Below are 27,269 nucleotides of genomic sequence, written 5' to 3' on the forward strand. Positions count from 1 at the left end.
TGTTGCAACCATATTTAGTGGATAAACGAAAGAAGACGTGCCTTTGAAGGGGTTTTTTCCCAAGACGGTGTCCAAGAAGGATTACCACCGCTAGCTTACGCCAATGGGTCCAACGAAAAATCGAAGGCACGGGTCCAAACAAGGATCGTAAAGGGATCAATAGTAGAAAAAATAGTACTGAAAAGTACTGTTTTAGTAGCACTGAAAAGTATCGTATTTAATTTAAGCACTGAAATAGTAGTTTACGGAACAAGTTGCAGAATGATGATTTTTACAGCACGAGTCGTAAATTACGACGAGTGCTGTAAAAATCGAATTCTGCAACGAGTTACGTACAACATTTTTTGCAATTTCGTAGAAGACTACTTGAGGGTGTCAGAAATTATATCGGAATGCATTCACCATTATTTTACAATTTATGATAATGAATGATTTACGCAACTCAAAACAGTTGCGGTATGAGAAATCGTTGCGTAATGAATCATTACAGCACTGGTTTCCGTTGCGTAATGACTATTCTCGCACTGCATACTTCAGTGCAGGAAAGTAGGCCGTTTCATGACAGATTGGCGTGATGAAAAACAGCCTATTACGATGCGAAATTACAAAAAGTACTGTTTTATTGCTTTAGGTAGTTTTTAAGAAAACTTCCAAGAGCAGAGAGAATTCGTGTACGCACAGCACGAAGGTACGATGCGCACTGGCACTGCTAATATTAAATTGTACTCACTCTAACGCATTTTTTGTCACAAAACATATTTTCATATTCACAAAACATCTCTCCCTCCACTCGTTGCAGTTATTTGTTTTACCGCTAAAGCCTTTTTTGGAATGTCAAAATAATTTCCGAGAGTTCTTCTCTTGTCGTACACATACAGACCTATCTGTATACAAAAAATCTCGGCATACTCACCCCTGGTAAAACAACGCTCGTAAATAAGATCGCTGTGCAAATTGACTCTGTCGGCCGCTACCCTGTCGGTTGACATTTGCGTATTTGAGTGCCCGATCGCACCGTCATCCATCAGATCAGAATGATCGGGTTTTCATCTCTTGAATACAACTCGCGAGACGCTATTTTCCCAGTGAGATCCATCACAAATAGCTCCACTTGAACATCAACAAACCTTATCAGTTCAGCATAGAAGAGCTAAGATCAAACAGACGCCTGGCGAATAACGATCACTTCAATACACGCTTTCGGGAGCATGAGTACCCTGAGAGCACGTGTTTGCTCGGCGATCGCGCGCTCCTCACTCTCCTGTCGCTGTGGCGTGGTGAGTACCGTAACGACGACGGCAGTAGCCAAGTCAAGCCACCCAATTGGAGCCCCACGACGCAGATTCGGATTGGAGATCGGCGAACCACGCGGCGCCCTGTACCGTTCAGTGACTTTCGTTTGCTCGTTCGGAAAGCTTGTTATACAGTCGTTCTCTCGCGTTCGAGATTTTGTTGTTTTGTTTTTAAAGTTGTTTTTGAAGGCAAGTTTGGTGTTTATCCTATTAGGGGTATCAAACGGTGGTGACGTTGTGATAGATTCGTAGCATTCCGTAACTGACGGGTGGAATGTGTTTCCGATTGAGTGTTTGCTGCTGTTGATCGAAGTCTGCAATCCATGGAGAAGTGAATTTTGAACGTGGCTGCTGTAAACTTGGGAATTTACCGTGTGCAATTCGGTGCATTGCAGAAACGCTCCGGATTGAGGCTGTTCGGGTTTCTGGTGCGTGCTTTTCTTCGGTGTTAAGCCAAGTTGGGAAGGAAATGATCAGGAAGGAAGCAAGGAAGAAGAAGTGTGCGCCGCCGATGGCGTGTTTGATGTGCTCTGGAAACTAGTGGGATCAATCGACGACGGGGAGACTAAAAGACGTTCGGGGTGCCGCGGTTGGACCGAAGGAAACTGCTAATAGATGACAATGTTTATTGGGACGACATTCAACATCGATAATTTTTGTTTCGTGATCTTCGGAGGTGTCTGATGTTTGGCACTATAGTCCTGCATATACTGGGTCATTGACAGAATTTAGTCAGACAAAACCTCTAACGTTTTAGGAGTATATTTCGTTCCCTTGATGCTACAACTAGATGACTCAAAATTTCGATTTTTGAGATCAATATGTCAAAACATTTGCCATAATTTGCTATGCAACATATCCAAAGTTCCTACTCTTGTGATTTAAAGCAAACTAGTAATAATATATGTGTCCAGCATATTTTCTGCGAAAAACCACCACCTTCAGAAACTGTCTAATTTTCAATGTTGTCCACTCCAAATTGTAGCACTAAGGGGGCGATTTGTTCCAGTTGGTGCCATATCTTCATCGTATTTGATCTTTAATTCGTCGATAGTGGAAGTTAGTTGGAAATTTCACCGCATATGTGGCGCGGCGATGCAAACTTTACAAACGTAATAATACGACGACACCAATGTCCTAGGACTTTAAACAACAATGTGATGGTGAGAATACTAGAATTTCAGATTTTTGTACTGTATAAGACAAAATCAAAAAAGTTATCGTGGTGCTCAAGAGTTTTTCAAAATCCTATCCCTTTGAAGATGGTTAACCTTAAAAGCCCCGGGACAGACCTTTTATTTTCAATAGACTGGTGCTCAGAAATAAATAAGTTTAGTGGCATGCGGTTTTCACTATGATCTATGGGATGAGATTTTGGTTTCGTTGTTGAAGTAAAAAATGTGAATAGCGAACACTTATTTCCATTAGCAAAAAAAGATTTAAAATAAAACGTCCGCCCCGGGGCTTTGAGGGTTAAATGTCGAACATAGGAACAACGCACTTGTTATATGATTATGAGGACTGCAGGGCCGAAATATTCTACAGCATATAATGACGGCTATTTCATGGATTGTAGCATATCTGTCTTAGGGGAATCGGTTACTATTTTAATTATAGTCTCTAAAATGTTTCTGTTTTAATGATACCATCCATAGTCTCTTTTTTAACCAAAATAATATCTAAAGTTATGTTTTCCTTCTATCTGCTTGCAATGAATCCTAGTGAAAATATCTAGAGAATATAGTTAAACCAGGCCTGACCAACCTTTTTGAACATTCAAATTCTAGAAGCAATATTACACGGCGCGCCAAACATTTTTGGTAAAATGAATAAGCAAAACCAATATATCTTTGAAAAAGTTGACAAGATAATCGATTTTGTGTATCAAAGTAAGGATTCAATAAAAATCTCTCTCAGTATTACTTATTGACCTTGCAAAGAAGTTGTGCTCAAGATTACGTCAGAATTCAGCACAGGAATTGTTGAATATCCTGCTAAAATTTTGTAATAATGCCAAAGATGTTATAAGAATCCTACAAATAATTTTATCACAACCCTACTTACCATGATTAGAAAATCCTGCCTAGGGTCATATGAGAAAGCTGCGTAACATTTTGCGAAATCCCAAATGGATGCTAAGATACCCTCAGATTCTTCATCCTGAAATCATTTTCTTGAATCTGTGAGATATCTGTCTAGGATTATACATAAATCCTGTTGAAAATTGGACCAGAAATCCACTCAATATCAAGCAGAAATTCTGCCCAGAATTTTGTAGAAATTGATTCTGAGTATTCTAAGAAATTCTGCTAATGATTTTGTGAGAATCTTGCCCTGTTAAATTAAACTGTCCACAGGTTCTTTAACGATCTCTTTCTAGTTTTTTTATTTTTCAATGAACAGCTTGAGCATTTTGTGTAGTGATTTTTCAAGAGATTTCTTATGCAATACTTTCAAAGACTTCTTCTCGCATCCCTCCAGAAATTCTTCTAGGGCTTTGCTATGAATTCTCCCAGAAATTACTTTAGAGTTCGAGAGCTTTCTTATGGAAATCTAACGCAACTACTTTCAGTACTTTTCACAGGAATTATTCTTGCAAATTTGCAAGAGACAATCTAAGAATTTCTCCACAGATTATTCTAATAATTGTATCATTGCAGTTTTAAGTAATTCCACGAGTAGATCTTTCCAATATTAATGCAGGACTTCTTCCCGGAAAATCATCGAAGAATAATTCCGCAGTTTTCGATTTTTCAAAGAAGTTATCCCAGGAAATCCCACAAGTAGTTCTTACTCCTATTTTCCGGTTATCTTTGTAGCCATTTTCATGTGGATTTCATCAAGATTTCATCCATTTTTTTTCTCAGAGATTATTCCAGAAAATTCATTAAAAAGAATTAAGAAAATTTCTAGAAGAATGCAACACTAGGGATTCCTTATTGAGACCTCCCAAAATTGTCTCTACAAATTTTTCCAGCATCCAAAGATTACTTCTGCAGTTCAACCAAACATTTCTCGGAATCTTAACACAGTTTGAGATCTCTAACCAGCAAATACTGCAGTAAATAATCCAGTGAATCCACAGATCGTAAATACATAAATTTCTTCAGGCATTCCATTTCAAAGAATTGCCCCCAAAAATCTTGCTGAACATTGTCCATGGATTCGATTGAATATATTATCTTGAAAATTCGCCAAGACTTTCTCAGAAGTCTAGGAGTTCTTCCAGAGTACTACAGTTCTACAGTAGTTTCATCAGAGATTGCTGTAGTTTTTTTTTTAAGAATTTTCCTCACTTTTTTCAGACATTTTTCCAATAGTTTCTAATAAATTCTCTTTAGATATTCTCGAAGAAAAACATTGATCAATTCTCAACTCCTCGAAGAGTTTCAGAAGAATTCTCCGGAATGATTACCGTTTTAACCGTTCGATGACCCTGGAGGGATCGATTCTGCTTTTCGTATAATTTTGAGCAGAAATACCGACTGTGTTATCCTAGGGTGTTTAGCTCGAACGCGCTTCCTTTCGTTTTTGGATTATCTAAAAATACAGTACCACCCAGTACAGTTTTTCAATGAACACAGTTCAGTTTTTCAATAGGCGTGATTTTTTTTTTTTTTTTTTACGTGTATCGTTATTTTATACAATCCGATGACCCTGGAGGGATCGGTTTTGCTTTTTACTGGTTATTGAGCAAAAATATTACTACACAATCGACAAGCATTTCGCGAAATACTATTTATACTATAAATAAGCTATTGTTTTCTCTTTTGATTGCCGGCATTCAAAAGATTAATTTGAAAACGCTTAAACAACAAATATTTATGGTCTATCGCCAGCTTTCCAGGCGAATCCTGACAATATACCTTCCCCAACCTCCAACTCCGTAGCACTTATGAGGGTGTCGCTGAGTCGGTGGCCTCTCATTAAGTAAGTGCTACATCAACATTTCCTTCCCCTATCCCAAGTTACGGTAAAGATGGGCGTGGCCGGGAATAGCGATATTCATGCTTTTAGTATTCTTGTTTATGATTTGAACAAGGTATACTCCCCTGCCTTGTTCTTGAAAGTAGTCAGGATGAGATTATTAAAAAGAAACATGAATGTTGCTAGTATCCAATCTACGAAGTATACCGTAACTACGCTAACGCTAACGCTAACGCTATTCTCCGGAATGATTTCTGAAGATATTGTTAGAGAAACAGCTGGTTGAGATCTTAACACTTCAGTAGTCGTGCTGTTGTATTTTGTACAAAACAGGTGGAAAAATCTCGCTTGTTGTACACAACAGCAGCGTGGTGCTTCTGACGATTTCGTGATGTTTGCGTGATGTCTGAAACTTCAAAAAATCTAGAACTTTCATTGCGGTAGAGTTTGCCTAGGGTGTAAAGCCATTTATCTAGAGCAACAAAAATAATAAGAACGACAATTTTGGAGTAGGAACTGGAGGCATCTCTGATAAAAATAGTATTTGAAGATGTCCTGGACTAAAATTTTGGAGGAAATCCTATGGATAGAAATCAATGGATGAACTACTGGATAAATTTTAAGAGAATTCTGAAAAAAAAAACATTGTACTTACTTCTGGTAGTATCCCAGAAGTAATTTCTGGGAATATTCTTGAAAATGCGGGTTAAATTTTTAAGGTATCTTGAACGAAATTCTCGGTGGCCTGAAAAGAATCATTAACAAACTTCGGAATAAAATCTGAATCAATTTCTGATAAAGTTCCTGGAGAAAATTATGGCTAAACATATATGTATAGTGAAACAAGAACGACCAAATACTTGCAATATACAAATAAATTCAAATAAAACTCTTGGAAATAGTTTTAGTGAAATTCCTGATAAATCTTTGAGAAAATTTCTGATTGTTTTTTTTTTCTACTTTCTTGGTTCCTGTTTGGACATTTTTCGTCTATTGTTGGTTTCTTTTGGATCTTGTTTGTTTGTTTTTTTTATTGTTTCTAGCTTATCTAAATCTAAATTTCTACTTCCAGTAGTTTTCACAGGAATTATTTTGAAAAATTTACTGGAGACAGTCTTAGTTTCCTTCCAGAAATATTTTCAATAATTTTTCCCACGAACTCTCCAGTAAGCTTCTCAAGTAGGTCTTTTTATGATTCCTTTAGGACTTCTTCCAGGAAAAACCTTCAAGATTAATACTACTTTTTTCAACATTTTCTCAGGATTTTTCTAAGAACTTCTCCAGTAACTCCAATGTTTATTTTCCAGCTATCCTTTCAGCAATTTTAATACGGTTCCTTCGAGAACTTATTTAGAGATTATTTCAGAAAATCTATCTGGCATCCACATTTGTCAAAGAATTTCTGAAAGGAACCATTTGGTAAATCTAAAGAGTATCTGAAGTTAGCCTTAGAAAAAAATCTGGTTGAAATCTGTAACAATCTCGTCAAGGACAAAAAGCCACATAAATAAGGCAATAATTATCATAAGATGCACGAAAGCTTTGGACAATATTCTTAGATATAGGAGGCATCATGGAAAAGTTACTCTTTCAAAAGATCCTAAACAAAAAATTTGAAGAATTTTTGTTTCTGAAGTTATCCTTTAAAAAAACAGGTTAATACTTTAAGGTATCTTGAACGAAATTACTTGAGGCAATAATATTACTATCTTACGGTAGTAAAAGGTAGAAAAAAATTTGGAATAATGTATAATACATTTCTGATAAGATTCCATTAAAAAAAGGAATAAATGTATAAAGTAATATGAGCCATAGGGGATCAGAAACATAATAAATACACAGGGCGAAATGAAAATCGCCTTATTCTTTGAGAAAATGCAAAATTACATCAAAGCTCTATACACTGTATATTTTTTTGACGTCAAAAAGATGATTTTTTGATTCAATCGTCCTATTAAATTTGACATTAAGTTTTCCACAGCTTCAAATTGGCATAACATAAGGCAGTGGAAGAATCTGATATTTGAGAAAAGTAATAAACTGAATGATTTTTTTCTTGCTGGAGTGATTGACGTGGAGCAGTTAAACATATCAGAACGATTGACGGGCATTACTAATATTGTATCCACTAAATTCTCCAAATGTAAAATGGAAGCACACACCCTTGTTTTCGATCCAATTTTCCATCTCATTTTTTTTTTGACATTCGGTATGAGTTTTTTTTCATCTGCTAAATCCTTGAGTTTTCTTGGTTTCAAGGGACCAAAACTTTTTATTTCCTGAATGGTCTCTCATTTTAGGCATGATTCCTAAAGTTCCTATTTTTAAGACAACCAGCCAAGATTCACTCTTAAATAAACTTTCACATAATTGAGTTTTATGGCATACAGAGATGATTAGAAGCATTAAGCTACCCTTGTGTGTCCTTAAATTCAGAAGAATTAGAAGTTTTACCAGAGCGTTTTTTATCATATCAAGAAGTTAATTATTTTGAATTCAGATATCAGGTACTCCCGTTGGTTTGACCGCTTTTAATCTGAACAGTTTTTTAATTTGACCCCCGCTAATTTGCACATTTTTAAAATTAATAATGGTCCAATCGTTATTTTGCTCATGGAATCCAATGGAGTGGAATGGAACATAGTGAAACAGGTCGCAAAATCATAACAAACCAGCCAATTTTCAGTTACCTCGAAGTTCAAATTAAAAATAAACCCCGATGGCTTGCATGAGGTATTGTTCAAATTAGCGGGGGTGCATGGTATAGGGTGAAGATCTAATCTTCGCCACCCAAGAAATTTGCACTAATTTTCGCCCCTTCATACAAAAAAGTCTAAATTTGTATGAAGGGGGCGAAAACTAAAGCATGGCGAAGATTAATACATCTATCCTATCAAATTATGTAACCAGAAAATGGTAGGTGAAATATAAAATCTCTCAGGACATTGATGAGTTATTGCAAAAACTTGACATTTTTTGAGTAAATTATTTTAAGTAGCATACGAAAATTATCGAATTTAAATGATTCATGGTGTTTAGAGCAAAACCTTTTCGATTTTGACTTAAATAGTACAAATAACTTTAAATTCTAGTGTTTTGTTTTTTTTTTGTCATCATTTTGTTATTTGGAGTCTGAGAACTTTGGTGTCTTTGACAAATTGTTGTATTTTTTTTTACGTTCCTCAATTTTGCTGAAGACTCGAAAGCTTCTTCTCTTCTTTTTCTTGGCATTACGTTCTCACTGGGATAGATCCTGCCTCTCAGCTTAGTGTTCAATGAGCAATTCCACAGTGATTAACTGAAAGCTTTCTTTGCCAAAGTTGCCATTTTCGCATTCGTATATCGTGTGGCAAGTACGATGATAGTCTATGCCCTGGGAAGTCAAGGAACTTTCCATTACGAAAAGATCCCGGACTGACCGGGAATTAAGGTGATTATAGAACGAAGCCACATCTCGAATTTTCAAGAGCACAAGACTTGAGAACCAAACAGCGCTCCGCGTTGAAAATCCAATGGGTCACCATTAGCAAGCATGAAATTTGATTGGTTTTGAACGCGAACTGTTGTCAGATACTCTCGTCTTGTGCACTTGAAAATTCAAAGTTTGGCTTCGTTTTATAATCACCTTAAATACAGGCACCTTCAACATGACTTTGCTTTGTAGCCGCGGACTTTAACCGCTCGGCTAATGAAGACTCTCTCTTAGGAGCGAAATATAAAAGTTTGCTGCGATGCCTATGCGGTGATATATCTAACTAACCTTAACCTTTTTTTTAAACAAGAGAATCCTAAGATAAATCTTCAAAGACATCAACCCGAAAGGTTTTGTCTAGCTAAATTTTGTTTCCAGCCCAGTATGACAATGTTACTCCAAGATACCCATTTTCGAGCAGTTCCTTCTGCTCGGGATTCGCGACCGGTAGCGTGCGTGTGTGTGGCGGTGCAAGAGCATATTTCTACTGGCGGCAATACGGAACGTTGCCGGTCGACTGCAGCGGCAACGGTGTCGGCGGCGGCGACGTAAGCATAAGAGATGCAGCGAAATTATTATGCGAATTATCTGCAGAACCCCGGGAAAGGCTTGTGTGCGGTGTGTGGCGGTGTGCTAATTTTTGGTCTGAAGCCTGAGTGTGTGTGCAATAAACTGTTATGTATGATGGGGAGAGACGGACGTTATTTATGCTCCTCCACGCAAAGAACCATGGATCCAGGCGGAATGTGCAGCGAAAGCAGTCGTGCCTCGGCGTGTCGATCGGCGGTGGCGGCATGAAGGTCCAGAATTTCTGATGCATACATAAATGGCATGATTTGCGGTTGCTTCCCTTCCGACTGCTGGCTGGCATTGAACGCGAAATTGAGGCAATTGAAATTTATATCATCAGATGAGTGGTTTGCTTCGCTACATTCAAATCAAGAGAACATTAGAACAGTGATAGGTGGATTAAGTGGTACCTGAGGCTTGTGGTAAACAAGTTTAGACAACCTCTCGGAGTTCGTTTTTTGCTGCGAGATGTTTAGTTTTGCTGAACGTTCATTGTGTAATTTAAAAAAAGGGTTCATCGCTTTGCGCACGTTTTCATGCGCGTATTGGACGTGTAATTGAAGCTTTACTTTACATTTGTGACTTGATATGTCTCTTACGAAACATTTACGGTGAACTTGTAGAATTCGGTGGACATTTTTTAATACTTGAATTAAGTGTCAGCTATCAGCCTTTCAAAGTAAGGCACGCTATCTTCAGATATTTCTGGAAGAGTTTGTCCATGAACCGCAGCAAAGAATTGTTCCATGAATCTCTTCAGATATATTTCTTCCCAAAAACTATTTCTAATTGGAAGTGATATTGAACTAGTTCGTTGCTTTCTTTTAAACAACTTTCTTGAGCATAAAAATAACTTCTCTTGTCATTGGATCAGTTCAAAGCCGATAAAAGCACTTCCGGGTTCAAAATTGACCATTCTTTTCCATCGGATGACACCCAAAATCCTCCCATCAAAAAAGTTCCATCCCACTTTGAATAGTATACATCAATTGTGTATCTATTCGTTTCCCTCTCACCAGTCCCAAGTTGTGATTAAAGACCGCTTTAGCAATCGGCAAATGACTTGAAACAGCAATCTCCTCTGCATCACACAAAACCACACTATGGCATTCAACTTTTTCCCGGTCCGATACGGCTCCTTCTGTTCCATCCATTAGCCCAATCGACAACCGCCGCCGCCGCCGACATCCAGTAGATTATTGTAGCTCTCTTTGCATTCCGCCCAACCCATCTAAGTACTGAAACTGACTGAATGACTATCCACGCGAAAAAAAGGTGAAATTCGTGTGAGTGCCGGAGCTAATCTAAGGCTTCTTCCTCCTTGGCTCTCAATGTTGGCCATTTGGTGTTGAAAATGACAAAAAAATAAAACGTTGGCACTAGCCCAGCCCGACAAATTCCGGCAATTACAAGCTCTAATGATATAGCATTCTGCACGGTGGATCTTTCAACATTTGCGAACACAAATAACCTATCGTTCCGTCCTGGAAGGGGAGTCCGAGTTCGTCGTCGGAAGGGTATGCGATATTACGATTTTGTTTCGTCAAATACCGTTAAAACGAAATATCACGGAATGCAATGACGCGATTTTTGAAAGAGTTTGACGGTAACATAGGAAATAAAACGGAGGCAATTAAGCTAAAATCCTCACAAAATATTCAATTTAAAAAAAAAATCTTCTTTTGTTTAATTCATTTAAATCATTTTTTTTGCAAACCCACCAATATTTTTTTTGGTAATTCCTCTCCCCTATCACCCCCTTTTTGTTTTCTCAAAACTATGTTTAAACTGTTCTTAATGCCATACATTTTTGAACAAAGTTTGTAATGTTAACATGTGTCTGTGGAGTAGAGTAAGGTGGGGCAAAAGTTCGACCTTAGTGGTATAATCAAAGTTTCCAGGAAAACAATAGCAGTTAAAACAAAACAAATACCATACAGTGAACCTTCAACATATTGGCTATAATTTTGCTGAACAAACTTGTGTCAAAATATTTACCCATTTTTAGTTATAACAGTTTCAAAATTGATTGTCTTATTCGAACTTTTGCCCCACCGGTTACTTGAATAGCATTCGAACCACCATGACATTTATAAGATTTGTTTTAAAATGAGTTAGAAATATTAAAAAGAAACTCTTACCCCACTCGACCTTTTGCCCCACTTTACTCTATGTTTGATTTGGAATTTCAGAAATCCAAAATATTAAAAATTACGTGAGTTGACTTTCAAAGCTCGTGTGATTTTTGTTTCTCAGAGTGCTTTCGAAGGATGTCTACGACTCCAAAGAATCCTATTCGGTTTCCGAATCTTTTCAAGGTGTTTCCAAAAAAGAATTCAGGAGTTTATAATGGGTTCCTAGTGAAAGTTCTTAAGAAATTTATAGTTCTAAGTGCTTTCTAAAGGTTGTCAGTGGCCTTTAAGGGTTTTTCTGGAGTACGTAAGAGATTTTCTGGACGTATCACTTCAGGAACAGAATCCACAGAAGTTTCCAGGGATATTTAAGAAATTTCCCAAAGAACCCTAGGCGTCGAGTGGAGGGTTAAGAAGGTTCCTATAGTATTTAAAAGAATTTACCAGGGGATACCAAAAGGCTACTAAGCGCCGTTGGCAAATCACGTAACGCTCGAATTGGGAAGGGGGTATAACATTTTGGAAATTCCCATACAAAAAGCGTTACGTGGGAGGAAAAGGGTCGAAAATTTCCAATTTTAGCGTTACGTAATAAATAGACGTTGCCCTAGAAGTTTACTAGGTTCCTAGACATGGTATGTAAATTTCTCAGAAATTCCAAAGGCATAATGGTTTCTAAAGTGTTTCCAGGCATACCCTAAAAGTCGGCGTATTTTAGAATGGAAACTTAGGGGTTTCACTTTTCAAAGTGGCAACAGCTCTGAACATCGAAAGGAGTTATTCGTGGTTGCTGTTTCAAAGTTGATTTAAGGGCTTTGAAGGAAGGAGTCTGGGAAGCTTTCAGGAATCCCTGAGAACATCTAATAATCTCTTGGGTAACCCTGGGAACCTCTGTGCACCTTCTAGATATTCTGGAGCATTTTGGAAATCTTTGGTAATGTTTTTGAATGCCTTGAATATCTTTTAGAAATCCTTTGGAAAACTCTAAAATCTTATTGGGTGTCTTTTAAGAACCATTTGGAAGCTATAAATGTTTTGCAATAATTTGTCACTTTTGAACTGTTTTTTTTTTCTTATTTATATTTTTTTATGCGTTTATTTAGCTAATCCTGAGAACCCCTCTGAAAAATGCATTCATTTCATAACCAGCCTATAGAACATAAAAATATTGTAGATGTATGCAGGACTGGTAGCGACTGAATGTCTCGAAGATAGGAGCTTTTGATGCCTTCACACAGAAAAGAGACCAAAGAGAGATCAAAAGTCACAGGATCTAAAGAGATATTAAAAATCACCAAACAGGGACCAAGAAAGCTAGACGACAAGAGTTTAATTCCTCATAGAATCTAACCAGTTATTTCGTTAAGAGTTAGTGACATACCGACAAATAGCGGAAGAGCACTAATTTTCGACCTACAGTGACCGGTAAAAATAAGACCTAACGTTTTCCATACAAAACGACTAAGTTTGGTGACTTGGATCTTGGCTCCTAGAGCTCCGATTGGGCTGAAATTTTTACTGAAACAAGGAAAAAACTTGAAATTTGTGTAGTTAAAAATTCACAGCGTTTTGTAAAACTGTTTTTGAAACGATACGATTTAGAGCAATATTCCCAAATATGGCAAAAATGTTTGATTTAACAAAAGGAACAAGTATGACATTTGCTGTAACGTCAAAGTGTGTGATCAAAATGGTATGAGTTTTTTTACTGCACAAATTAAGAGTTTAGGGCCACGTTTTGTGCCTTCGACGTTTAGTCCTTTCGACGTTTTGGATTTCGGACGTTTTGACACCTTGGTTGGTTAGAGACAAAATGTCGAAAGACAAAACGTCGAATGCCAAAACGTCGAATCCCAAAATGTCAAAAGGACAAAACGTCAAAAGCAACAAAACTTCAAAAGCGATTTTGATTTTTTCAGATTTTTTACACATCTTTGACACGTAGCGAATTTTTTATTCTTTCAAAAGAGAATTATTCTTCAAATAAACTTTCGTTTTCTTCCAATTCTCTGGTTTAGAGCCAACATGTCGAAAGACAAAACGTCGAATGCCAAAACGTCGAATCCCAAAACGTCGAAAGGGATAAAACATTAAAAAGGCAAAACGTCGAAAGTATGAAATTTCAACAGCTTTTTAAAATTGTTTTCCAGGTTAATTTATTCACAACGTGCTCAATGGAATGTGCGTTTGGCACTTAGTGAGTTATTTATTCTTTCGGAAAATAATCATCCTTCCAAGTTTTTTTTTTATCTTCCAATTCTCGCTTTTCGACGTTGCGTCCCTTCGACGATTTGTCCTTTCGACCTTTTGGCATTCTACGTTTTGTTACCCAACCCTATTCGGAGAGCTGGAATTCGAAAAAAATGCATTCAGGGAACCGACATTCGGGGATAAGTAGCACAACCCCTTGAAAAACTTTAGATGATCACTGATGAATTATGTGATTCAATGATTATCTAAATTATTAAATGAATTACTGAAATAATTATTGTATAAAAACTCGTGTGCAGCGTGACATGAACGTTATATTAATTCATGGAGATTTTAGTTGAAAAATTACTGGAAAAATGTTGATAAGGCCTAACAGGATTTTAAGAGAGACCAAATAGGGACAAAGAAAACATAAATAAACCTTAAAGGAGCCAGACGGTAAAACCTTGACTCCTCATAGAATTTGACCAGATATTTCTTCAAGAATATTTCTGAATCCTGTTTTGGATTTTCCTCTTGAAATTACGACAATAGCTACTGCTGTATTCTGCCGTTCTACGCATAGTTGTCCCGCGATCCATAAGGTTTACATAGAACATGGGACAAGTAGGCGTAGAAGGGCTATATGTACTTTTCATGGTTTTATCTAGGAATTAAATTGGAAATTATGTCAGGAATTTGCCCAAAATTGTCTTTAGAAATTATCTACAATGATTGCTTCAGGAGTTCAGTTTTTTTTTACGGACTTCACAAGAAGTTCTTTCAATAATTTTGTTTTTTCGTTCTCCAATGGTTCTTCCATCGAATATTCTAGGAATTCTTCCTGTTTGGAACATCTTTCAGAATTCAACTTATATTTTCTCCATAGATGCCTCCAGGGATTTCCTGAAAGATTGACCTTCAGGAGTTGTTCAAGATTCCAATCACGAATTTCTTCAAGGATTCCTTCAGGATTTACCTCAGAGATTTTTTGATATATTCACCAGAAAAAATCTATGGATGTCACCTAGGCCTCCTGGTGAGATCCATAGATTCTTTCTAGGAGAAAACCTTCTGAATGTAATTTCAGAAAGAAATCTTATCTTACCTCTGATTAAAAATGAGTAACAAAATAACCCTTGATGGATTCTTACAAAGATTTTAGCGAGAAATATTAAGACTCTTAATAAAATCTGAGGAGATTTCCTAGAAAAAAATGCTAAGAATTTATAAAAAACTGGTTGAAAAAGAAAATAAAAAAAAAGCCAAATATATTGATCACATTTTCCAACATTTTCTGAAGAAATTCTTTTAAGAATATCGGACGGAACGTGTTAGAATGGTGGAAGGAATTACTGGAATAATTGCCGTATTATGAACTGATGTGAAGCCTTAGATAATTTATGGTAGTATCTCCAAATAACTAAACAAATGTTTGGCAGAGCAATAGAAATAATCCTTTGGATGAAATGTTGAAGAGATTTCTAGAAATATGTTTTTAAGGAACGTTATGAGGTATCCCAGTTTGAATATATTGAGAAATTCTTTAAAGTGTTTTCAAAGGGTGTCCTCGAAATATCCGTCGAAGAAATAAGAAATAAGGAAAACGTGAATGAATTTTTGGAAGAATTCATTAAGAAATGCCTGTTAGAATGAATAAAAAATTGGAGAACATTTGAGGATTTTATAGAAATTTGGAATATCTTATAGAGGAAATCCTGTGATAGTTTCTAAAAAAAACTTCAGTAATCTCTGTGGAAGTTACTGGAGATAGTAGCGCTGGAGTGCTGAAAGATTTGCTGGAACAAATTCTGGGGAAATTCCTCTAAGCATTCCATGACAAATAACTGGAAGAATTTCTGGGAGAACTGATGGAGAAATATCTAACAATATTCAGGAAAAATCCCTGTATGAGTTCCTGAAATTATTAAGGAATAAAAAAAAACTTCGAAGAATTCCTTAAGCTTTTCTTCGAGGAATCTGCGACGACATGCCTAAAAACCCGTGGAATAGTCACTTGAAATAGAAACCAAGTCTTCCAAAAGAGAACTGCTACCAGCCATAAATAGGAGTGTTTCCGATTCAACCCATGCAATTCCGAAAGGGAGTTTAAGTTGAATAGAATAAACCAAAAAATTGTTTTCCCATATAGGGTAAAACAATTGATGAAAATATGTGGCACTTTTCCAATACCATACGTCTGAATAGGAAAATTTCGATCATAGTGACACCGTTTTTGTGTCCTTTAACATGTAAAATTACATTTAATTATAATGTATTGTTAATTTTCAGCAACATAGTTTTGTGTCATTTTATCATTAACATTTTTATTTACGTGATTCACAGAAGAATGCGATGAAGAATGCATCGAACAAAAAATGTAATTTTACATGCTAAAGGACACGAAAACGATGTCACTATGATAGGTATTTCCTCAAGACGCTATGGTATTTGAGATGTGGTACTAATCTACGTCATTCGACTTGTTTCTTATATGCACATACAAAAGACGTTAAATTACTGGATTTTTTGTGAGTGTGCAGATAGACATTGTGCATATAAGTAATATTACGGGATAATATGAAATACATACCGTTTTGACTCATATTCCGAACACTTAAGGCCAACAGTGACTTCAAAAGCATCTGATAGGCATAAATTAGCTGATATTCGCGAAAATTTTAATTTCTTCGCAAAGTCTAACCGTTAGCTGTTGGGTGTACTGATAAAAATGTTCATTGAACTTGTTTAGTATTGTTTGTACGTAAAAGTATGGAACAACATTTTGACTCAAATGCCGAACACTGCGTTCATTCTGTCTCATATTCCGAACACCTTGATTCAAATTCCGAACAGCACGAATAAATCGTATTCAAATGAATAATTTCGCAAATAAATTTATCTGAGCTAGTTTATGTGGTCTCGAGCTAGAGAATCATCACTACTCCCGAGGTATAAAATTGATTAGAAGACGTAAAAATTGAATTGCAAATGACTGCCATTTCCTGAGAATTTGTTGACATATTTCAGCGAAACATTTCAACCAAGTCGCCTTACAAAAACCGAGTGTTCGGAATATGAGTCTGTTCGGAATTTGAGACAAAACGGTAATTTACCCTATAACAAATCAATAATTGGATTTTGTATCGTGTTTTACAAAACATTTTCATTTCGATTTGTCGTTCCCTCTTCCAACAACTTCGTTTTTTCACTGCTAAATATCATTCAAATTACTGCTTTTTTTGTTTCGCACCACATTCTTGCACCATTTTTCCCAAAAGTTCCAAAAAATCTTGTTTTTTTTATAATTAGCGGAGATATTGATCCTTGGTCATCTGCTTTTGAAGATATTCCGATGGTGCTTCGGGGACCGACATTCCCCATATAAAATTTCTTTGGCAGCCAATTTGCTTTCAATCAATTAATCAGATAAATAAAATATGGGTGTTAGGTAATAAGGAGCTTCTCTGAGTAAATAATACAAATCGGTTGAGTTGCCTCTAAGAAATCTTAAAATAACGATATGATGTGTTTCGAAGTTTTCAAGATCCTCTTACGGCCAGAGGGGTAGCACAAGCGCTCATATTTCAAAAACGGGTGCACCAAATCGCTTCATTTTCCACAACAAACTCTCATTAAAGTAGGTATTGTATCGAAAAGTGAATAACCGAACACGATAAAAACTCCTTAGTATAAGAAATAACGAGTCGGTCCTCCAAGCAATTTCTGAATGTTTTTGAATCCAGAAAACCATTAATTAAAATTGACACAAATTCTAAAAGTAGAAGAGAATTTAGAGAATTTGTGGAGAAATGGTGCAAAACAACATTGAAAAACAATGAAGTTATCGCGCTGTGAATATTTTTTCATTGTGGAGAAAATGATGCTGCAAATAAAGGTGTAAAAAATAAAGAATTTTACAGACTTGTATTGAAATAGTGACCAAGTCTCTAAAAGAAACCTGCTACCAGCTTTCTATGAGTGTGTTTCGACCCATGTAATACCGCAAGGGAGTTATTGTTGAATATATGGAATCTAAAAATTGTATCCAAGATTTTCCATTAAACAAAATCAAAACTTCGTTTCTATTTTAAAAAAATGCGAAGTTTTGGATGTCGTATCAAGTTTTACGGAGCATTTTATGTTTTATTTCTACTCGTCATTATAAATACTATCAATGTAGCCAGTAATGCGTCAACTGGACCCAAATCTTATTAATGAGGGTTACAATACCAATAAATCGTTAAATAGCACTGTATAAGCCGTATGGGGCACAGGTAGCCATAGCGGTAGCAGTTAATAACTGTGGAAGTGCTCTTAAGGACACTAGGCTGAGAAGCATGCTGTTAACCATATGGAACGTAACGCTAAAAAGAATAAGAAGAAGCTGTAAAAAAGGGATTGAGATCGACATAAGCTTCATGGTTACCTGGGTATAATTTCCGTATATCGTTTTTTTTTTCATATCGGCATGACAAAAATCCATATCGCATACCCTCACGATCGGAGTCTTGTCATCTATGCTAGAATGGCTTCATGTGTGGCGAGTTGGAGCACCAGTTTTTTTTTATTCGTGTCCCTGTTGCTAAATTTTTGATACCTCCTCTCCCCTTGCTAGAAGCGAAGATCCAGGTGAGCGATAGTGAAGCCTCCGCGATTCATCTGCTGTCCAAATTGGTGTGTCTCTTCGCGTTGGATGAATGAAACGAAACCATCTCCGGCTGTGCCGTGTGACATCAATTGTGAGGTGTTGGTACGTGTGAGCTTTTTTTTCCTCTGCCTTTTCTGACTTGCTGGGGCGCAATTCCCGCCGCCATTGGGACGAGTGTTTGACTGCGCTCCCTACCCGCGAAAAGGTTACTACAAGAGCGAGAGAAAATCAGCTGAGTCAGAAGAACCGAGAGGCAGCACCAAAAGAAGGAAAAAAGTGTGATTAAGTGAAGATTTAACGGATCAGTGATAAATTGGTGGAGTGTGAGAGGTTGCCCAAGAGAAGAATAGAAGACCCCCAGAAGAAGCAGCCGACCCAGAAGACCCCGCGAGCGAGTGAAGTAGGTTTGTGTTTGGGGGGAGTCGAGTTTCGTGAGTTGAGGGTCTGAGCGAGAGGAGTGTGTCGTTGAAATTGCTGTTGTTTAAGATTCCAGCGCCACAATCTACGGAAAACAAGGTCAATGGGAGATTTTGTTCACTCTCTTCATTCTTCCAAGCCCCTTAATCGGTGGGATGGTGAATTTTGATTAGGGCGAGCTCGGTGAGGCAAACCCCTTCGGCAACCTGTTCGGGGAGCGTTGGGCAGAGATTGAAGAGTGAAGATCGTTAATTAATCGTTCTAGTTTGTGTGGAAATCACGTCTGGGAATTGAATATACGGATAATTGATACATTACACAACGAGTGAGAACCTGCGGAAGAAGTATTAGTGAGGAGAAGATTGAAGAATTGTTAAGGTGGAGAACGTGAAAAGGATTGTGGAAACTTAGTGGAAGCTGTTGAGTACGAGAACCATTATCAATCACTTCGGAAAACCCCCTGTGGAATCCACTGAAAAGTGACTACCAGGTGAGTAACGTCCCGAGCAGGAGAAAATTGCTGCCAAATACCAAATTTCTAATACTTGCTACCTGAATAAGGTATTGAAAAGCACTGCATAGGAGGTAAAGCACGAAAACTATTCTAAGAACACCAAATTGAAAATTGGATCTGGTGTTGCACTGAGGTGGATTTGAGTGTTTTAAACAATATTTTTGATACCACAATAATATCAAACTATCGTGTTATTGTTGTGGCGTAATCAATTTCTGGTCCACCAAACAATATTCCAAAATATGGTATGCCACAGATTGATACTTGTCATGCATTCCCACTCGGGATGGATTGGTATGGGGAAGAGCGATATGTAGCGAGTAATCATCGCGATGCCAGTAGAATGAAAGTGCATTCGGTAGGGTTTCGTTATTTATTGTTGTTGGGAATTATTAGCGGCGCGCGGTAATGAAATTCTTTTGTTTGTCCGGTAATGAGATACGGGAAGGGTGAGAATGTGAAAAATATTTTGTTCTGTCATTGCGGTAGCATTTGTGAGCTGATGTGTAGGAGTCATTAACAGGTTGTTAAGGTATTTATTTATTCCTGATTCATGCCCATTGTTGACATTTGATGTTGCATGATTTTGGAAAAAATTATATAATGAACTGCTGCGGTGGATAATGGCTTTGCTGAAAGCCATAAGCAGTAATTCCGTTCGTAATTCAATGGAAAGCAAATGGTTTATATCATTTCGAAGAATCATATGAACACTCTAGAATAGACCTATTCAAATGTCCTCAGTCAACCAACATTTCGATTTTTCATGTCAAAATGAACTTCTGGTCAAAATTTCAGTCAATTTTGAGAAAAATTTGATGTGCTTCAAATCAATTATGTGTTTTTGGACTATTTACAAGCTTTGAAAATTCATAACTACTGAACGGAACATTAAAACTTACTGAAAATACTTCTTTTTAGTAGTTTATTTAATTCTATAAACTTTTGTCGAACACGGTTTTATGATTGGAGCAAGTTTAAACATAGTTTGGTTGAGGTTTGTGCTTCAAGGTTCTTAAAAATTACTATTTTTATTGAGTGTTCTCTCTGAAAAACATACCTGTATGAATCTTTTGGATTTTGAATTTCCAGAACATGATGACTACGTATTTCCAAAACTCAATCCCGTTTAAAGATACCTTTTTTCTTACGAAGATAAATTGTAAAAAATAGGTAATTAGGAAGCATATTCGTAAACCCCCTGTGGGTGAGTCAAGAACACAACCGTGAGCTTTAAGGAATGTAAAAAATGAACACGTTAGCACTGCTTTTTCACAGTCGATGATAATGATTGTTTTCAAATCGTTCTGAATAGTCAGTGAAAAATGATCAAAACAATCATTACTTGGAAATGCTAACTTGTTCAATTCATTCATTCGACGGTACATGTGTCATGCACGATTTAACTATCATCAGGTTGGGATGGGTTGTTCGATCTTTGGACATTTTTTGTAATTTATTTCCTAAAGCAACATGTATGCTGTTAATGGTTAATGATTTCATAGATTTATTATGTTTGTTTCCCGTTGACTAGGGCCTGGAAAAATAATGCCAATGTGTGTTTTTAGAGCATACATGTTCAGAAAACCGTGATTTCTGGGTGCTATGGAGAACAAATGTCGATCAAACGATGTTTAAACTTCTTCTTCTTTCTGGCGTTACGTCCAAACTGGGACAAAGCCTGCTTCTCAGATTAGTGTTCTTATGAGCACTTACACAGTTATTAACTGAGAGCTTTCTTTGCCGATTGACCATTTTTGCATGTGTATATCGTGTGGCAGGTACGAAGATACTCTATGCCCTGGGAATCGAGAAAATTTCCTTTACGAAAAGATCCTCGACCAGTGGGATTCGAACCCACGACCCTCAGCATGGTCATGCTGAATAGCTGCGCGTTTACTGCTACGGCTATCTGGGCCCCATGTTAAACTTAATTTAATCTTATTGGCGTGTTCGACAAACTTTAACAGAATAAATTAGCTCTCAATTATTGGTAATAGCAAGTGATTTTGATATATGAGTATTGAGTTATGCTTTTTCAAACCTCAAAATGAGCATAAAAACACATTTTCAACTTGAAGCATAGTGAAATCTCTATCAAATGAGCTGAAAATTTGACCAGACATTGTTCTTAGCATGAGAATTCGGAATACTGCTTGACCGGAAGATTTCCAGACTTTTTTTCAAATATGAACAGGTCTACTCTAGAATGAGTGTTTCATTAGCCCTAGCAGTTCAGAACTTTTACAGGTGAGTTGATTTTACCTGCTTATAAGAGAAAAAACGCTTTAAATTAACTTAACCTAACTAACTTAACCTAGCTTAACACATTTATCGTGGCAATAGAAGATTGGGACGATTTTTGTCTAAAATTATAAATAATATCATTTGACATTGGTTCCAATGTTCAAACATTGGATATTAGTTACTAAGAATTATTGTTACTATGCCGGGGAGATAGCTTCAGAATCATTTTCAAAATTGAATCCTCTGCAGCAACATGGCTGGCCTGAAAATTTGTTTGAGATCGAAAGCATGTTCTTGAGATAAAGTTGTGATTTTCTATGAATAAGTGGATACAATGTGATTTTTGAAAATTTAATTTTATCTAGCTTGAGCCCTAGATACTTAATTTCATCTGTCTAATATATTGGTACTCCTCTCATCGTTACAACATATCTTCTTGAAGGTTTCAAATAAAGAGCTTTTAAGCCTGCATGCCAAACACTGTTAAATGCTTTGTCTATGTCTAGAAGAGCAAGGCCACTAGAATTGCCTTCAGATTTGTTGAAACATATAAAATTTGTTACACGTAAAAGTTGGTGCGTGATCGAATGTCCATGTCGGAATCCGAACTGTTCATTGGCAAAAAAATAAAGAATTTTCGTTGATGTGAACCATAATTCTGTTAAAAATAACCTATTCAAAAAGTTTACTGATAGAGGAAAGCAAACTGATTGGACGATAGCTAGAAGCTTCTGCAGGATTTTAGTCTGCTTTTAAAATTGGTACGTACATCCTTAGAATTTTTCCATTTGTCAGTAAATATGCCGATTGAAAACATTTGTTGAATATATCAACTAAGAATGATAAGCTTCTTTCTGGAATTTTCTTGATGAGGATGTAGGAAATTCCATCATCGCCAAGAGCCTTCATATTTTTATTTTTTTTTTTAATAGTAGGTAGTTCTCACTTCTTCCAAATCAGTCTCCCAGTAATTTTCGAAAACGTTCTCTTGATTGAGAATATTTTCGAAGTTCTGAGTTACTTGATTTTCAATTGGACTAGTAAGTCCTAAATTAAAATTGTGCACGCTTTCAAACTGCATAGCAAGTTTTTGAGATAATTTCCAAAAGGGCTTAGAGCCAGGGACCAATTGAGAAATTTTATTTTCAAAATTTTTGGTTCCTCGCTAGCATGAGTAATCAGTTGGCTACAAAGATGACTAGACTCGGTTAAGACCAAATCAATCGTAGAAGGATTTCTAGAAGAGGAAAAACACGTAGGGCTATCAAGGTATTGAGTTGAGAAATATCCTGAAGAGCACTCATCAAATAAAATTCTGTCGTTGGAATTACTTTGTGAATTATTCCATGAACGATGTTTGGCATTGAAGTCACCAATGACAAAAAAAAAAATTGACTTATTGCGAGTCAATTTGGAGCAAATTAACTTGCTGACCAGAGCATTGAAAAGGCAAAAAGGCAGCTATGAAAGTATATTTACCAACTCCCCCACATGCCCCATCAAGTCGATCATTACGATAAACAAAAAAGTTAGGATCTTTTTTAGTTTGGATCCAGGTTTTGAATAAGTTTCAGTAATAACTGCTATATGCACGTTATTAGCTGTAAGAAAATCAAACAGCTCGTCCTCTTTACCATTCAAAGAACGAGCATTCCAATTTAAAATAATTAAATTATTATTTGGATCCATTAAACAAACGCAATCCAGTAACAGTTTGATTAGTAAATTTCACACCAATTTGGATTGCTTCAGTCATAGTGGTGGCTTTGAACATTGCATCAATCATTAGATTTAATTGTTCAGTTAGAAAAATAATATCAGAGGGAGACATATCACTTGAAGTGGATACTATCTGATGATCTTCCGGTAGACGAAGAGGCGGAGTAGAAGTTTCCTGTGGCGGCAGGGTTATTTTTTCATTTGATTTGATACAATTAGAACGAGTACTCGTAGTATGAAAAGGGGAGAAGTTAAAATTACCTGCTACGATACCGGCAAAGAATTTTCCTTGGGTAGATAAATTCTAAATTAAAAAATTCGAACGGCTAGCCGACGGATTAAAATGAGTTTGTGAATGAGCATGATTATAATCTACCTGATGGGTGTGATTCTTAATCAAGTGATCGTTAATTGAAAAATGAGCATTGTTCGAAACTCCACCAGGGAAATTCCAGAAATGACCGTTATCGTAACGGACACCACCGTTCATCTGCCTGGCACGAGCCTCGATGACTCGCCTACGCGAAGGGCAAGCCTAAAATTTTGACTTATGATTGTCCCCGCAATTTGCGCATATGAACTTATCGGTATCTTCCTTCTTTGGAAAGACGTCCTTAGCGTGAGAAGATCCTCCGCAAATCATGCATTTAGCATCCATACGGCAATTCTTTGTTCCATGACCTAACATTTGGCACCGACGGAACTGATTGGGGTTCTGGAAATTTCCTCCAGGCTTCTGGAAATGATCCCATGCCACACGGGTATCGAACATAAGACTTGCTTTTTCAAAAGCTTCAATATTATTTAGATCTTTTTTGTTAAAGTGAACTAAATAATATTCTTGAGAAAGCGCTTTCCGAACAATGCCGGATTGGGTTCTCTTTTTCATAATGCTTACTTGGACTGGAGAAAATCCAAGTAAATTTATTCCATTTTTTATCTCTTCAGGTGACTTATAGTCACTTGAGAGCAGACCTTTCAAGACGACTTTGAACAAACGTTCAGTTTTGTCGTCGTAAGTAAAAACATGTGCTTCTTCTCTTCAAGATGCTTGAGAAGAAGTTCGCGATCTTTAAGAGTTTCCGGCAAAACGCGACAGTCTCTTTTCTTTGCAGTTTGGAAGAAAACCTTGATTCCCCTAATGCAGTTCAAGATCTCCTGCCTAAATTCCCAAAATTTGGAACAACTGACCACGATAGGCGGCACTCTTTGTTTCCTCACTTGAAACAAAGAGCCTGGGCTAGAGACTGTTTCGATTTGATGATCCGAAAGTTTATCTAAAGCATCGAACTGATCGCTCATTTCGATGCAATTATCAACATGAACCATTTAACCCTTGGAAGAAAGCGCGCATTCCGGATAAACGTCCTTTCTTCCATTCTTGCCACGTTTAGTGACAGTTTTAAACCCCATTTTTCTAGAAGGAAGTTGTGAATTCAAAGATTCACCCTTCCTTTTGTTTGTAGTTGCAACGAAAAATCGAAGGCACGGGTCCAAACAAGGATCGTAAAGGGATCAATAGTAGAAAGATAGTACTGAAAAGTTTTTGTTGCACTGAAAAGAAATTTTTCATTCTCGAATTTTTAGGCAAAAAATATCATTTTTTTCAAATCTAGTACTGATGATAGATAGTCTTTGTCCTTCGGTGGAGAGGCAAGTATCACAAGGCAAATAATGTTTGATGTTTTTGGTTTTATAGACACATTGAGTCAAGCTTGCTTTGGCCTCTTTTGCTTTGAATTTTAGAAACCTAAACTTCCAATGACTCACATGTGCTACCACCTTCAAAATTTTTGTAAAAATAAATAAATAAATAAATAAATAATATATGCCACCACCAAGGTTTTTCCGACAGAAATTTGTCGAACTGTTTCTTGATTTCCCACTTCCTGGAAACGTTCCGCCAACCGCGGAATTGAATCCATTGATTTTGTTTTTTTTAAGCTGCCATCGCCGCCGATCGCATTTTAAACAATCAGCAATCGCATTAAAACCACAACTACCACCAGCTTCAGTCACCGCGCACGCATTTGAAAGTTTCCGCCCAAATAAGGCCGGGGCAACATTCTACTCTGCACTATCGTGCACATTTTAGGCAACCAGCCCGCATCATGCTGGTTTGCCGTCGTTTCCCGGACTGATTCGAGATCGTGAAAAGTGATCCCCGTCGAAGCTTTTTCTTTGACCAACGAACGTCGGCAGCCCGAAAACAGGTTTTTGCATTTTAGCGTTCCATTTCACCAACTGCAGCGACACATGTGGTGTGTGTATCCATTCTATCCTACCGCAGCAGCCAGCAATGCTGATGTGTCCCGTATTTTGTTGTTTGTTGCAACACTATTCCGACTTCAGCGCGGGTAAGGGTATGCGATATACTTTTGTGCAATTTCTCATCGTAATAGGCTGTTGTTCATCACGCCAATGCGTCATGAAAGGGCTTGACGTCCAGCACAGTGCCTGTTGAATTATGCAGTGTGGCAACAGTCATAACACAACTTAAATCAGTTGCGTAATGATTATTACGCAACGATTTTCCATTCACAACTATTTTGAGTTGAGGTATGACTCGTTACAGCAATTTTCAGAAATTTCACAATTTATGAATACATGCGATGTTATTTCTGATGTCCGCAGGTGTTCTTCTACGAAATTGCAATACATATTGTACGCACTTTGACGCAGAACTCGATTTTTACAGCACTCGTCATAATTATCCAACTCGGCAAGCCTTGTTGGATAAATGTACAACTCGTGCTGTAAAAATCATCATTCTGCAACTTGTAGCATAAACTACTGTTACGAGAAAAAGCCTCACAAGATAGTGGCAACAGGCCCCACACATTTGTAAATCCTGCCTTGCAAGTTTGAGCTTTTCGGGGAAATGGGTCATTCGGAAATGTGGCATTCGGGTTAAAGTAACACAACGGTAAAAACTTCACGCTTGTTCGATCGTTCCAATCAAATTTTATATTATCTAAAAACCATGCTAAAAGATTTATGCTTGAGTATTAAACTTGAAATACTCTTATACTGTAAGGCTCTCTGTCTTTTACTTTCCAGCAATAAAGATAACTGTGATTTTTTGGTTGTTGTTTTCATTTGGAAACGGTTTCCGTGTGATAACAATGCATTATACGCGGGTGCGGAAAGAGAAAGGTTATTCAACTTCAGATTGCCTTATTGCAACATGAAAAGCTGAATTGTCAATGTTTCAATTCGATGTATTTTGAAAATTCAGTATTGATTAGATTAATATGGAAAATTCCTCGAAATTTTGTATTCATGATATATTACGAAACCAATAGAAATATCGCATGCCCTTCACAGCCAACTGGAATGGGACGGGGACACAAGTGTCACGCTCGGCTCGGCCTGCGTCGTCGTTCTCGTCGTCGTCGTCGGATGGAAAGATGCTGAGGGTAGGGACGCAACATATTCACCTGAAAAGCGATTATAAAAACACAACTCAGAAAATAAGGTCAACCAGAAATATGTTCTCCTCGTGTGGACGCGTCTCCCGAAGCTCTCCCTTTCCGCATCCATGCAGGCACATTAGGGCGGTTCAAATTTCAAAAAATGATTGAAAAAAATACCTTCCATATCTTTTATCACAATACTTATGGTGACAAAAGAGCTATATGGAATTTTCAGCCGTTTTGGTTAGGATTTAAAGGTTGCCCGAAGACGTTGAAGTTTTATACGTAAATTTATAAGAAGCAACTAATTTAGTACTTCTAACACCGGTAGAATTATCATAATCATGTTGATGCTGGTATGAACTATCGCTCTTCATTATTAATCTATGATAATAGAAATACATTTTAACTCTATTTTGATTGGCGTTTTGCAGGAGTTTTTTTGGACTATAATTCCATAAGGAGCTAAATAATAGCAAACAAATTGATGGATATGTCTTCTTATTAGCAACTTGCTTTATTTTGGTTTGAAAAATGAGTTTTAGCTTTAAGATGAAAAGTTTGTACTAACTTGATAGTATTGTAGTGTTAGGAACTTTGTTAAACATGTATTCAAAGCAATTTTCAAATAAATCAACATCGTCTTTGGACCACCATTAAATCACTACTAATAATTCTCAAATTTTTACAGAACACTATTGTTATCGATTGTAAGAAAGATA

At 36.9% G+C, this 27,269-nt stretch overlaps 1 protein-coding gene across 3 annotated transcripts in view; it reads left to right on the forward strand.

Moving 5' to 3' along the window:
- The first annotated feature begins 1,367 nt into the window (after positions 1-1,367).
- LOC110677878 overlaps positions 1,368-27,269 on the forward strand; it is a 219,135-nt gene continuing 193,233 nt past the window's right edge. The window contains exons 1-2 of one of the 3 annotated variants that reach the window (XM_021849618.1): positions 1,368-1,481; positions 18,917-19,141. The gene's annotated coding sequence lies outside the window, so the exon portion shown is untranslated. Of the gene's footprint in view, positions 1,482-18,170; positions 18,639-18,916; positions 19,142-27,269 lie in introns of those variants that run through there. The other 2 variants (XM_021849619.1, XM_021849620.1) reach the window with 2 other exon arrangements.

The sequence above is a fragment of the Aedes aegypti genome, chromosome 3 (assembly GCF_002204515.2).
Source record: "Aedes aegypti strain LVP_AGWG chromosome 3, AaegL5.0 Primary Assembly, whole genome shotgun sequence".
In the NCBI taxonomy this organism is placed as follows: domain Eukaryota; kingdom Metazoa; phylum Arthropoda; class Insecta; order Diptera; family Culicidae; genus Aedes; species Aedes aegypti.